The sequence below is a fragment of the Schistocerca nitens genome, chromosome 9 (genome assembly GCF_023898315.1).
Source record: "Schistocerca nitens isolate TAMUIC-IGC-003100 chromosome 9, iqSchNite1.1, whole genome shotgun sequence".
NCBI lineage: Eukaryota > Metazoa > Arthropoda > Insecta > Orthoptera > Acrididae > Schistocerca > Schistocerca nitens.
Genome location: NC_064622.1, coordinates 161,627,162 through 161,641,313, shown reverse-complemented (window position 1 = coordinate 161,641,313; position 14,152 = coordinate 161,627,162). Strand labels below are relative to the sequence as shown.

At 41.8% G+C, this 14,152-nt stretch overlaps 1 protein-coding gene and 1 non-coding gene across 2 annotated transcripts in view; both read left to right on the top strand.

Moving 5' to 3' along the window:
• The window catches only part of LOC126203361 (40S ribosomal protein S4), a 39,962-nt gene that overhangs the window by 1,324 nt on the left and 24,486 nt on the right, over positions 1 to 14,152 (top strand). The gene's annotated exons all lie outside the window — the stretch shown is intronic.
• On the top strand, positions 4,978 to 5,112 carry LOC126204733 (small nucleolar RNA SNORA16B/SNORA16A family). The gene has a single exon (XR_007540534.1). It is a non-coding gene; the product is annotated as a small nucleolar RNA SNORA16B/SNORA16A family (small nucleolar RNA).

The following is a 14,152-nucleotide window of genomic DNA, read 5'->3' as shown; positions in this document are numbered from 1 at the left end:
TCATGTCTGAAAAACACTGAATTAGTTTAGTAAATTAACTGTACATAGGTGATGTAAATGATTTTGGTTATTTACATTGATTATATTGTTTGATGATAGTTACATCCTTCATACCTCATGTAGTACTTGTTGAAGGCAGATTGTTTATAAACATGGACTGGATGTCAAATTTGACACTCTCAAGCATATCAAGACTTGAATCAACTGGATGAGGTTCTGCTGTACATCTTGGATACACAGTATTTATCATAGGTGTCATGCCACAAGGGAGGAAAAAGTAGTGACCTTCAAACTTCTCTCTATATGATAATTTGTTGCTGGAAATTATATTACAGCTACTGGAATTTCTTCATACTCTCCTCCACACAGATGGATTGGCAGCTAAATTGTGAAAGACAAATTTTGCAACTAAGTACCACACAGTTTGGCCTTTAACTTCAAACAGGGAAATTGTTTTTGCGAACTCAACATTCTTAAGACTGCTGATCTGGCTTACTTACGGACCCTATTGTAGGTTTGCTAAGCTGCTGTTTCTCAGGCGAATAGCAGTGCCATGATACCTCCCAACACTGATAGCCACTGTCTTCTAGACACACACCTTTCAGAATCTCTCCATTTCCAACTTGGCTTGTAGGAAATACGGAAGCATCCGATCCCGCCCGTCTGCTTTGACCCATGACGTCACAAATATGGCGGAAAGAAAAACACACACACACACACTTTCCACAAGAAGCCTAATGACACTAACGGGACGAGCGCAGGAAATGGGGTGTTTTGGGTGGGCGGCAAACTAAATATAAACAAATTTAGACGCCTTGCGTAGCTACAACGTGTAAGTGAAGACAGCCATGCATGAATATCCACCCACCTCCCCAGGGGTCGTAACCCCTGCGACACATAGAAGATAAAGATGCTTCAGTAGCTGATTAGTGTTTTTTGTCTTTTAAAAAAAAAAATCTCACAGGATAGAACGAACAGATCAGAAAAGTAAATAAGATAAAATAGAACTGGAGACAGCCACACTCAAACCAAACTCCGCGTCGTCATGATGTCACACACGACAACACCCTTGTGTCACGGATCAAAGCCGACGCGTGGGATCGGACGCTTTTGTCGACCCGGCTTGTACATGAATTTCTGAAAATGTTGCTGTGGTGGGCAGATCCTAACTATGCCATATTTAAATGTCCCCGCTCAGCATCGGAGATGTCTTGTTTAACGAAAACTACCAGTGATGACTCCTAAATCGTTGCACTTTTCGCACAAGATGATTTGGTGGGTATATGGGTATAGTCTGTAGTGCCTGAACCACCAGGTAAATGCAAATTTTTGTGTGTCAAATAATATCCTACTTCATGGTGATGTACTTTGGTATTGCTGTCTAGACAAGATTTCAAAGTTAACCTTGATATGAGGTCATTTTTGTTAATATAAGGTCAGATTCCATGTAAATTTGGCCCTGAATGTATCTCAGAAATGCTCTGTGATATTTGGTTAAGTAACACTTAGTGGCTATAGCATAATGTGCCATCGTTGGTAACAATTCACACGATTAACGAATGGAGCTCAGAAATGTGATCTGCAATGGGTTGTTGGTAGTTAATCAGAATGATGATCCATAATTTTCTATGCTTCTTAGAGGTTTGCTGTTTTAACAGATTAAAATGCAATCACATTGTCACATTTCGGCAAAATTGGAAAAAATCAGGTATAAAAGTGGCTTAGTGCAGTGATGAATGTATTTCTTAGGCTATACCCCAGGTCACGCAAGAAACAGATTGACCGTCCTTACGGCGGAACAGGCAACCGTAAAAATAGTTTTCCCGTCGGTCAACAGATGTCGCAGGCGACGCTGCAATGCTAACTGACCTGTCCATGTCGCGGAATTGACAACGCTGTATCTTCGGTGACGTGAATGACGCTGATTTGTGTTCGGTTAGAGCGCTACGCGCGAATTGCATTCGTCACACAGCTGACTGTAGACCATGATCGGCTATGGTTTTTCCCGAGTTTTCAATCGAAGAATGTAGATTAGCTCTTGTAATTCTACAAACCAAGTTCATTTCTACTGTAGGGTTACTTCTCACAGTCATATGCGAAATGAAATAAATGGAAAGTAACACACAAATATTTCTCGTGAGTTACTGTTTAAAAGCAGACTGTATTGCAGTCGCATAGGTTTTACACTCGCCTTCCATGCCGTCTATTTCCTCTTTGTTATACAGCTCTTCTGATACGGATTATGGTGGTAAAAAATATCTCCACGTGCAGGTTAACACTAGAAAATTTTCAAAATCTTCTCAACGTCTTTGAAATATAATCCGTTAATTTACTGACAAATATTGCACTGAGCAGTGGGTTTCGCGTCCTGACATTTCCGACATAATTACTTTCCTACGCCACTTTGTTTGCTTTGTCAAAACCAGCGGGCAAAATAATCTTATCTCAATATCAAAGATTTACATCGTAGCTGTAACTAGAAGTCTGCGCAGACAGGAAAAATGCCACCGTCCGTATGTGCACCGCATCCATAAGATCATTATCCACATCTGCCAAGTTGCTTATCCGCATTCTGAGATAGTAACGTTTTGTAAAGAAGTTTACCCACCACTGCTCTGAAAAAGAGACTTGTGCCTGGCCTGAATTTTTGTCTGCTGATGTCCGCACTTGGTTGTGATGCGAATTAAGGCTTGACATATTTCATTGACAGTCATTTCAAATTTAAATTCTTTTACTTTGCATGTAACTTATCGTAAATGATATAAGAGTGGCACAAAACGATGAATTTTGGATTGTTGTTGAAAGGGGGGCTGCAAACGCGGTAATATACAAATGAAAGCGTGTTTTTCGAGCATATTTTGGCGGAGTCAACTTTGAAGAGCCACAGATGGCATACCATAATTATGTAAAAAAATTACTTTGTACAGTTTACAGATAACCCGCAAATATTCGCAACAGACGTACGCTTTTATCTGCAACACAGTTACTACTAGGGATATCCGCACTCGCGCTGACCTGTTACTGTAAGCAGTGTTGTTTTCGAGTGAAAGCTGTGTGAGGATTATTAGCACACAGATAAAAAAAAAATAATTAAAATAGGCGGCATCTATAGTTTGCATGCTATGCTCGTTCTCTTCTATTCTCTTCTCTTCCCTTCCTTCCAGTATAAACGCTTGTTCACACGTATAAATGAATGGCAGTGAACATTGGCGAATTATCTATGAATACTCATTTGCAGCAGTGTAAACGAGGTTTTACACTCGCTCACTTCGTTCTCTCTAGTATATACCAGGATTTAGAGGAACACGATGACCTAGCAGTTAGATGATGGCTATTATTCATTTATTTCAATGTTGCGATTTCAGCTCTAGAGCCATTTTAAAGCACCAAGGGAAAGGTCTTGTAAGGTAATGCTTCTTAAATTTTTTACCAAATGTTACTGCGCGATGCTTTGCAGTTTGTTATCCATATCTTATATTGGTTTCAGTTTTCACATTGCACACAAAATGCCTCTACAGCCAAAATTACGATAGTGAAGTGAATAAACAGTTTAAAAAAGTCCAAATCGCAGCAAAGATTTCATTTAAAAATTATATATGATTCTTGTACAGGAAGGGCTGCCACATTATATCAGAACATAAGATCGACAAAATTTAGATAGGATCGAATGCTTAGGGCTCTTTATTAATTCTTACTCGTAACTAATTTATTGATTTACCTGAATTTAAAATCCACTCCACTTTCTTTATCATTGACGGGAAATCTGAACATTTGTAGTTCAGCATTTGTCCGTCTACTCCTTCCACAGTTGATATACTCGCAGGCCCTCGGCATGACGACTCGATCCACTACCACCGGTATGTCCGAAACAGCTGTACTTCACAGATGCCAAATAGTGGAAAGCTGCACGCGTTTGGCTGATGTTGCCACATATTTTACAGAATGGAGTGCCATCTAGTGGTTGATTCCACAAGTAAGGGTGTGACGCTGTTGCCGCCTGGTGGCCGTTCCCTGACAAGGGTTGCCTGCTAGACCATGCGATCGGGCAATCTGTTTCTTACATGATCTGGGGCTATACTATGCGTTAGTCTATTTGTGCAGTAATATTTTTGCATAGGTTCATTGGAATCACCAACTTGCAAACTAATTGTTGAAATGCAATCAGATCTAGGCTTCATGCCATATTACAGGTCTGTCAGTGCATCTAATCTTTTCCATTTGCCAAATAAATATGAAAATTAGTAACAAACTTTAAAAATATCATAACCAGGTCATACAGGAAACAGCTTTTTCCAACTTGTATCTTGTCTCAAAAGGAATCATCATTCAGTGATCCTAATTGGCTACTGTATACTTACACAGACTAAACAAATTACTAACATCAGCATGCAGTGCAAGAGCCACTGACGCCATACGTGGACTTTGGCTGTGGCATTCTTGTTTGTTTGCATTCTTCTAATAATTTTAAAGAAATGTACTAACTTAAAATCTTGAGCAGTCCCACTTGCTTTTTAGATAGCTGGTGGCTCAGTCCAGATATCAGCTGTTCAGATTTGAAGGGCAATCATATGAAAACTTAAGGTTGTCTGGTAGCTTAGTAATGTTTAGTCTTATTCGTGTGTCTATCAGTGATCAAACACCTCAGTTATACAGAGTTACAAACTTTACTCTTTCCCTTATTTAGCCTATATTCCACCATTTACATGTGAATGTATAAGTTGGCTGTGATGTACTGTTGACTGCAGTCTGGAGACAGAAGGTGCTAAATTTTTCTTCCACAATTGGCTATAAAGATACTTAAGGCAACTAATATTTACTAAATGTATAGTTAGGCTCCTTTTGCTGGAAGGACATTTATATCCAGAAACTTGCTGGCTTCTAATGTTATAACCTTAGTATGTAGTTCCACTACAAATTGTGCAAGTTACTTCTGTATTGCAGATGAACAGTAGAAATTATTACTGAGCAGGTTTCAAAAAAAGGCCTGGTCGAAGCTGCGTTCCACTGTTAATGTTTAACTGCAGTCAAAACACGGCCAATATTAAAGTTCTCTCATTGGTCACTGATTTGGTGATTGTATCATATCAGTATTACCCAGGGATGAAGACAAAATGTTGATTTCATTACAGAATACAATATTTCTTTCATGATAGTAACTTCAGTGACTTCCATAGTTGCTTCTGACAAGTTTTTGAGTGCTTGTTAGTTTGTGCACAAATGTCAAAATTACTGATAAACTAATGTTGGTTTGCTGTGAAATTATTGTTTTGCTTATTAGGAAAAACATAGTTCTAAGCAATAGCTTTTATGAACTTGTAGGTTAAGTAGTTTTCTGCACTAACATTTGAACACTCTTACAAGGGGAGCATCTTAAACATGGCCAACCAGTTGCGTTCAAATTTGGCACATCACCTAAAATCTAATATTAAGATAACTAACCTCTGTACACCCTATCCAATTTTTGTGAAAACCGTCCCTAAAGTTCATGTTTGTTTGATGGGGCTGATAGTCATGGGGTCCATATATGCTTATTTTCCTGAGAAATAGAAAAAAGTAAGACTGCCACTTGTGTACATATCAGGTTAAAGCCATTACAGAAAATTGTGCTGGCTGAGCAACGGTCAACTTGCCAGAGAAGGTAGGACTGCTGCATTTGTGCATGTGTTTTGGTATTTTTATGATTTTTCCAATAAGAGGATTAATGTGGTGAATAAATTATCAAATCAAACAATGGAAAATCGAGGATGGTATGTAACAATATTATAAAAAGGAAAGTTGCTACTCACCAATAGTGGAGATGCTGAGTTGCAGATAGGCACAATAAAAAGTGTGTTCCAAATAAAGTTCCGATCCACAGTCAGATGATTAAACATCTTTCGTCTGACTACAAGTGATATCTCTGTCATCTTCAACCGGATCTGGTGCGATGGAGTCTTTCCATTGCGGTGGTGGGAGAGCACTATCATTCTGGTGCCAAAACCTGATAAAAATCCACTTTATGTGGATAGCTATCGGCCCATTAACCTCACCAACGTTCTCTGTAAGTTGCTGGAACTTCTGGTGTGTCGGATGGGTTGGGTCCTGGAGTCACATGGCCTACTGGCTCCATGTCAGGGCGGCCTCAGCCAGGGTTGCACTACCATTGATAATCTTGTGTCCCTGGAGTCTGCCATCCGAACAGCCTTTTCCAGACATCAACACCTTATTGCAGTCGTTCTTTACTTGTGTAAAGCATACGACATGCCCTGGCGATATCCTTGCCACATCTTATGATCGGGGTCTCCAGGGCCCGCTCCAGATTTTTATCCAAAACTTCCTGTCGCTGTGTACTTTCTGTGTCCAAGTTGGTGCCTCCCATAGTTCCTGTATTCAGGAGAATGGCATTCTGCAGGGCTCTGTATTGAGTGCATCTCTAATTTTAGTGGCCATTAACGGCCTAGCAGCAGCTGTAGGGCAGTCAGTCTCCCCTTCTCTGTATGCGGATGACTTCTGCCATTCGTACTGCTCCTCCAGTACTGGTGTTGCTGAGCAGTGCCTACAGGGAGCCATTCACAAGGCTCTAGCCCACGGTTTCCAGTTTTCAGCTGCGGAGTTGCATGTCATGCACTTCTGTCGGTGTCGTACAGTTCATCTGGAATCTGAACTTTATTCTAATGACGATAAACTCACGGTAATGGAGACATATCGATTCTTAGGACTGGTTTTCGACGCCCAGTTGAGTTCGCTACCTCACCTTCATCAGCTTAAGCGGATTTGCTGGCAGCACCTCAATGCTCTCTGCTGGTTGAGCAATACAATCTGGGCTGCAGATTGCTTTACACTGCTGCAGCTCTACAGAGCCCTTGTTTAATCCTGCCTTGACTATGGGAGTCTGGTTTACGGTTCAGCGGCGCTGTCAGCGTTGCGTTTACTCGACTCAGTGCACAACTGTGACATTCGCCTAGCGACTGGAGTTTTTAGAATGAGTCTGGTGACCAGAGTCCCTTCATTGCAGATCCGACTTGCACTACTGCTCGCCAGTTACGTTGCACACAGTCGTAGTTCTCAGAAGCATCCGAATTACCGTCTCCTTTTCCCACTCACGGCAGTTCATCTCCCACATTGGCAGCCCAGGTCGGGGCTCACGATTGCGGTTTGCGTGCGATCCCTTCTTTCCAAACTGAAGTCCTTCCCTTTACCACCTCTACTTGAGGTCCATTCACATACACCTCGGTCAAAGCTTCGTCTGGACCTTTCACATGGCCCTATGGACTCGGTTAACCCTGCCGCTCTTCGCTGTCACTTTCTCTCGATTCGTGACGTTTTTCGGGGCTCTGAAGTTGTTTAGACTGATGGTTCGATGGTTGATGGTAATGTTGGTATTGCCTATGTCCACAGAGGCCATATTGAACAGCATTCCTGCAGTGTATTCACTGCAGAGTTTGTGGCTATATCTCGTGCACTTCAGTACATCAGTTCCTGTTCTGGTGAGTCGTTTCTTCTCTGTTCTGACTCCCTGAGCAGCTTACAAGATATCGACCAGTGCTACCGTCTCCGTCCTTTGGTAGCGAACATCCAGGAGTCCATCTCTGCCCTGGAACAGTCCTGTCATACAATGGTGTTTGTGTGGACCCCACATGTCGGAATCCCAGGCAATGAACTTGCTGGCAGGCTGGCCAAACAGGCTACTTGGAAACTGCTCCTGGAGATGAGCATCTCTGAAACTGACCTGCGTTATTTCTTACGCAGCAAGGAATGGCATAACAGTATGCACACTACAAGGAGACATTAAGGAGACTGCGAATGTGTGCAAGTCTTCCCTGTGGGCTTCTCGCAGGGAATCAGTTGTCCTTTGTCTGCTCCGCTTTGGCCATCTGTGGCTCACATATGGTTACCTCCTCAGTTGCGAGGACCCACCTTGGTGTTGCTGTGGCTCCCAAATGACAGTCGTCCACCTCTTGCTGGACTGCCCACTTTTAGCCGCTCTGCGGCACACTTTTTTTAACCTTCCCAGCACCCTGCCTTCAGTGTTGGGCGATAATGCCTCCACAGCAGCTTTAGTTTTACTTTTTATCCGTGAGAGATGGTTTTATACTTCTGTGTAGGTTTTAGCACATGTCCTTTGTCCGTGTCCTCCACCCTAGTGCTTATGGGGTGGAGGTTTTAATATGTTGCAGAGTGGCTGGCTTTCCCTTTTTATTCTCGTGGTTGGCCAGTCAAAATAATCTGCTTTCATGTTTTACTCTTTTATGTTTCTAGTGTCTCTGTTGTTTTCTTGTCCTCTTTTGTTCCTTTTAGTGTTTGTTGCCTTCCCTTCGTTGTTGTGGTTTTTCCTTTCTTTCCGTTTTGTGTTATGTTTCATCAGTTTTATTCTCACACTTGTGGCATTGTTTTATTAGGAACAAGGGACCGATGACCTCATATAGTTTGGTCCCTTCTCCCGCCTTTAAACCAACCAACCACCCACACTACGAGCAGCAGCACCAGTGCGTGATTGGAGTGGGGTTAAGGAACTGGCTGGGGTGTGGAGGGGGAGGGATAGTAGGGTTTAGGGGTGGCAGACAGTGTAGTGCTGCTAGGGAGTGTGCAGGGATGAGGTGGAGAGGGTAGTGCAGTTACGTCCAGTTGGGAGGTTAGACATAGGGGAGGGGAGAGGGGCAGTGGAAAAAGGAGAGAAATGGACTGGGTGTGATAGTGGAATGAGGGCTATATACTGCTGGAGTGGGAGCAGGGAGGGTGGATGGGTGAGGATGATGACCAATGAAGATTGAGACCAGGAGGGTTACAGGAATGTAGGATATGTTACAGGGAAAGTTCCCACCTGTGCAATTCAGAAAAGCTGGTGTTGGTGGGAAAGATCCATATGGTTCAGGCTGTGAAACAGTTGGTAAAATGTCATGTTGGCAGCATGCTCAGCAACCGGGTGGTCCACTAGTTTCTTGGCCTGTTTGTTGGTGGCCATTCGTGCAGACAGCTTGTTGGTTGTCACGCCCACATAGAATGCACCACAGTGGTTACAGCTTAACTTGTAGATCACATGATTGGTTTCGCAGGTAGCCCTGCCTTTGATGGGAAAGGTGATGTTCCTGACCAGACTGGAGTAGGCGGTGGTGGTGGGAGCATGTATGAGACAGGTCTTGCATCTAGGTCTATTACAGGGTATGAACCATGAAGTCGGGTTGGGAGCAGGCATTGTGTAGAGATGGACGAATATATTGTGTAGGTTTGGGGGACAGCGGAATACCATTGTGGGAGGGCAGGACATCTCTCATTTCAGGGTACAGTGAGAGGTAGTTGAAACCCTGGCGGAGAATGTAATTCAGCTGCTCCAATCCTGGATGGTACTGAGTACCGAGTTAAAAGAGAAATGCTCCTCTGTGGCTGGACGGTGGGGCTTAGGGAGGTGGTGGTAAATAGGAAAGACAAGGTACGAGATATTGGTTTTTCTGCATGGTTATAGTGCATTTAAAATTAGTTGTGACTTCCGATGTTTGGCTGACTGGATAGGGACGTGACCCTGTTGCCCAGATAACACCAATGGCGAGTCAGATTTCCCTACCACGCCACCAGCTGATCGGCTGGTAACGAACCCCTTTTGCCAGACCATGAATAAACGGCATGCGTTAGATGCATCAATGTTCGTCAGCTCCCGTTGTAATGTGTGTTGGCGTTACATTAACAACAACAGTGCAGTACATCTGAATAGGAGGTGTTCAATAAGAGTATTGTCCGAGAACAGGTTCGTAGGCTGGGAAGATAAAGTTCTGCTGCAAAATATTCCTTAGAATTCTACAGTAGTAATAGATAAAACACATTACCACTCTGTTGTGATGCATAAAGCTCCAACAATGCATTGAAGGACAGTGAATCAGGCTTCCTCTGTATCATCTTCATTAAAGTCCAACAGAGTATATGGGCCTAGGTGAAAAGTAATGTGGCAGAAAACAAGCAGTAGTTTATGCTCAATGAGGTTGAAATGCTGACCAAAGAAGCCACTGTAAATCTTGCACAACAGGACTGGTCTTGATATGTCGGTCATACAGAGTGTACAGTTCAGGAGACATTGATTCATGAAGGACTGATGAGTTTTGACGAATACGTAACTTCTCTTCTTGCCATGTTAAAATCTGCTTCTTTTGCCAAAATGCAACAGAGTTCAGAAATATTCATCTCATTAACACTCCATTGCATTTGAAATTGCAACATAATCCTGAAATGATGTATTATTACACTAACAACTGAGTGCTAGTCTGGTCAGTAGCTTATGAAACAGCCCATTCTTAGTATAGAAATAAAATTGTAATTTCTTAACTTATATTGTCACAAAACCAATTGCATTTCTCATTTCACCAGCTAGCAATGACTCTCAATAATTAAATTACTTCATTCAAAAGATCTGTAGTCGCATATTGCGGTAGATATGGAAGTCTATCATATTAATGATATGGCAAAACACTCTTATCTTTGCGTGCTATCATTTGACAAAATCTTGTTTGGATATCTCGGACTATTTATGAGATATGAGGGAGTAATGAATATTTTATTCTAGTTTTTTCCTTGACTCAGGAGTTTGTCACAGAGTGCTTCGAATACATTAATTTTTCTTGAAATTGAAAACACAGTGATTACTTAAGTTTAAAGAATAATTAAATATATCATCTACACTTAATATGCAGCAACATGTAACCTATCACACACCAAACACCAATTCATAGCAATACCTATTTTTCGCTGCTAACTAAGAAGTTCTTGCAGTAGTTTTGACAATTAACGAAATGATAGCCGGTTCATCATGAAGCTGGCGAATTAAACTGTAAGATGTGTGAGAATCAGCTTATTACCGAATAGTTTCTGTAAAACGTTTGAGAAAGATTGCAGATTTATCAGCTTGCGCGGCTTTCTGTTTACTCTGTCGTGGGAGCCTGACAGGTCCCACACCTAGCAAGGCGTGGCATTATACTGTGGTCACTTGCTGATGTGTCCAGGACACACTAGCAACTACGCTTCTCTCCACTCGCTTTGTGCTGAACTGTCAAAGGTCGCAACTTATTTTAATCTCACTATAGGAGGATAATTAGTCTGTGAAGACCTCAGTAAGACCCTTGGTATATTTAGAGAGAGACCGCTCGTCACTTCAGATGTGATGACCACGGGTGGCTAGGTTATATGGATGGAACTTCTTGGTATGGAGCGGGTGGCAGCCATCAAAGTGAAGGTATTGCTGGTGGTTAGTAGATTTGATATGGATGGTGGTACTGATGTAGCTATTTTTGAGGTGGTAAACATCCAGGAAGGTGGCTTGTTGGGTTGAGAAGGACCAGGTGAAGTAAATGGGTGTTCTAACCCTTAATCCAGATTGCAAAGATGTCAATGAATCTGAACCAGGTGAGTGGTTTAGATTCGATGTGTATGGGAAGGATTCCTCTCGATGGCTCATGTATAGGTTAGCATAGGATGGTGCCATGCGGGTGCCTATAGCTGTACCCCAGGTTTGTTAGTAGGTAATGCCTTCAAAGGAGAAGAAATTGTGGTTGAGGATACAGTTGGTCATGGTGACTAGAAAGGAGGTTGTTAGTTTGGACTCTATCGGGCATTGGGATAGGTTGTGTTCAATAGCGGTATAATAATAATAATAATTATAATAATATAATAATAATAATAATAAATATACAAAATATACAAAATAAATATAAATATACAAAAGAAAACAGGAGAAAAAAATTGAAAAATACATCCAACTGGCTGAGGAAGTCAAAGACATGTGGCATCAGGATAAAGTTGACATCATACCAATTATACTATCAACTACAGGAGTCATACCACACAATATCCACCAGTACATCAATGCAATACAGCTACATCCAAACATATATATACAACTACAGAAATCCGTAATTATTGATACATGTTCAATTACCCGAAAGTTCCTAAATGCAATATAACACATACCGTACAGTTAATAGGAAGTGACGCTTGATCAAGGTCCGCGTCACTTTCCATTCTCAACCAGACTTAACGTCTGAGAAAGTAAAGAAATAATAATAATAATGTCGTGTGACTAGGGCCTCCCGTTGGGTAGACCGCTCGCCTGGTGAAAGTATTTAGATTTGACGCCACTTCGGCGACTTGCATGCCGATGGGGATGAAATGACGATTAGGACAACACAACACCCATTCCCTGAGCGGAGAAAATCTCCGACCCAGCTGGGAATCGAACCCGGGCCCTTAGGATTGACAGTCTGTCGTGTTGAGCACTCAGCTACTGGGGGCGGACTTAAATAGCGGTAAGGCCATCTGCTGGTTGTAAAGGGGTGTGACATCAATAGTGACGAGCAGGGCATCGTGTGGTAAAGGGACAGGAACTGTGGATAGTCAGTGGAGGAAATGGTTGGTATTTTTTATATAAGAGGGTATGTTCCGGGTAATAGGTTGAAGGTGTTGACCTGTGAGAGTAGAGGTTCTCTCAGTAGGGTCACACTATCTGGCCACAATGGAGCATCCTGAGTGATAAGGTTTATGGACTTTGGGAAGCATGTAGAAGGTAGAAGTGTGGGGAGTGTTAGGGGTGAGTAGAGATGGACTCTAGGGAGAGGTTTTGGTATGGGCCCAAGGATTTCAGCAGTGACTGGAGATTCTGTTGAATTTCTGGAATGGGGTCACTGTGGCAAAGTTTGTAGGTGGATGTATCTGACAACTGGCGGAGTCCTTCTTCCAGGTAATCCTTGTGGTTCAAAACAAGTGGTGGAGCCTTTGTCTTCAGGTAGGATTATAAGGTTGGGATCAGTTTTTAGATGGACTGTGATTCTTGATGGTTTGCATGTTGATGGACTTGGGAATGATGGTGAGGCAAGGTTTGTCATTAAGAAATTCTGGAAAGTTAACAGGGGGTGGTTTGGGGGCAGTGGGGGTAGATCACAGTTGGGTGGAGAAGTGAACGGTGTTAGACATTGGTCTTTGGTTGAGTCTTATTGGTAGGTTTGATGGCGAAAAAGTGTTTCCACTGTAGGGACCAGGAGGAGGAGAGATTTCAATATGGAAGAATAACAAGTACAGTAATGGAAGTTCTGGCTGAATGTGAATAATTTAGGAGTAAATGAGGCCACTCAATGAACAGTAGTTTTTGACGGGCATACAAAAAAGAATGAAAGCTTTGCTAGCTTTCTGAAGAAATCAGTGTTAGAGCACATGCATGTGCACGCACTGCCAATGGGACAGAGATTGCTTTTGAAAGCTAGCAAAGTTTTCATTCTTTCTTTTGCACCTGGTATTTGATGACGTGTCTCAATGACTCTTAAATTATTTATAAGAATAACAAGGAGGTAGGTAAAGTTCTAAACACCTGTAATTATTGACTATTTTAATCCTGGTTGCTTCTCAGTCTCGCTGTTAACATACCTTCACATTCCTTCGAACATCTGGATTAATAGTACTTGACGTGTAAATGTCAGGAGAAAATAAATGTACAGCACTAAGAAGATGCAATGAATGCAGTTCTTAAGCAACTAGTTCTTTAAATTTGAAAATTTCTTTTTGGGAATTAATTTTGATGCCTACCCTTCATAAGCTGCCGAAAAAATTGGTGCTAAAAGTTTGACTGATGCTGTGGACTATAATTGTCAACTTGGTTACACAATTCCTGTTGGTTTCCAAAAGGAAGTTGCTGTTAAAAAGCCTTCAATAACAGCTCTCTGTTGTACTTTGATAAAATCAAATCAGCAGTCCTCAGTTTAATCGTATCGAGGATTGTGTGTGTGTGTGTGTGTGTGTGTTTTTATATTTTGGAAAGACTTCTTTAGCAATTTATCTGCTTGATAGCTTGATAATTTACATTATAGGAACAGATTAGATGCATATACCACAAGGCAGTGCACGGTAAGTACTGAAAATATAACAAACTTGCACTTTCATAAACGTTTAGCAATAGATTACTAAATTTATTTCTGCCAGCATATGAAGAAACCTACAGAATGCATGTAGTAATCACACAGGTTTTCAGCTTCCCAGCCATTGGCTGTTAGTACTTTCCTCGAATGGGGCTTAATTTTAGGAGTAAAAGTTCCTATTTAATTGGGTATGATAAGCTTCAGCTGATGTTTTCTCAGAAATGGGCAAAAATTGGGCCTTCTTTGAAGTAAAAAATGGACTCCATTGGTTGGCAATTTGAGATCCCCTG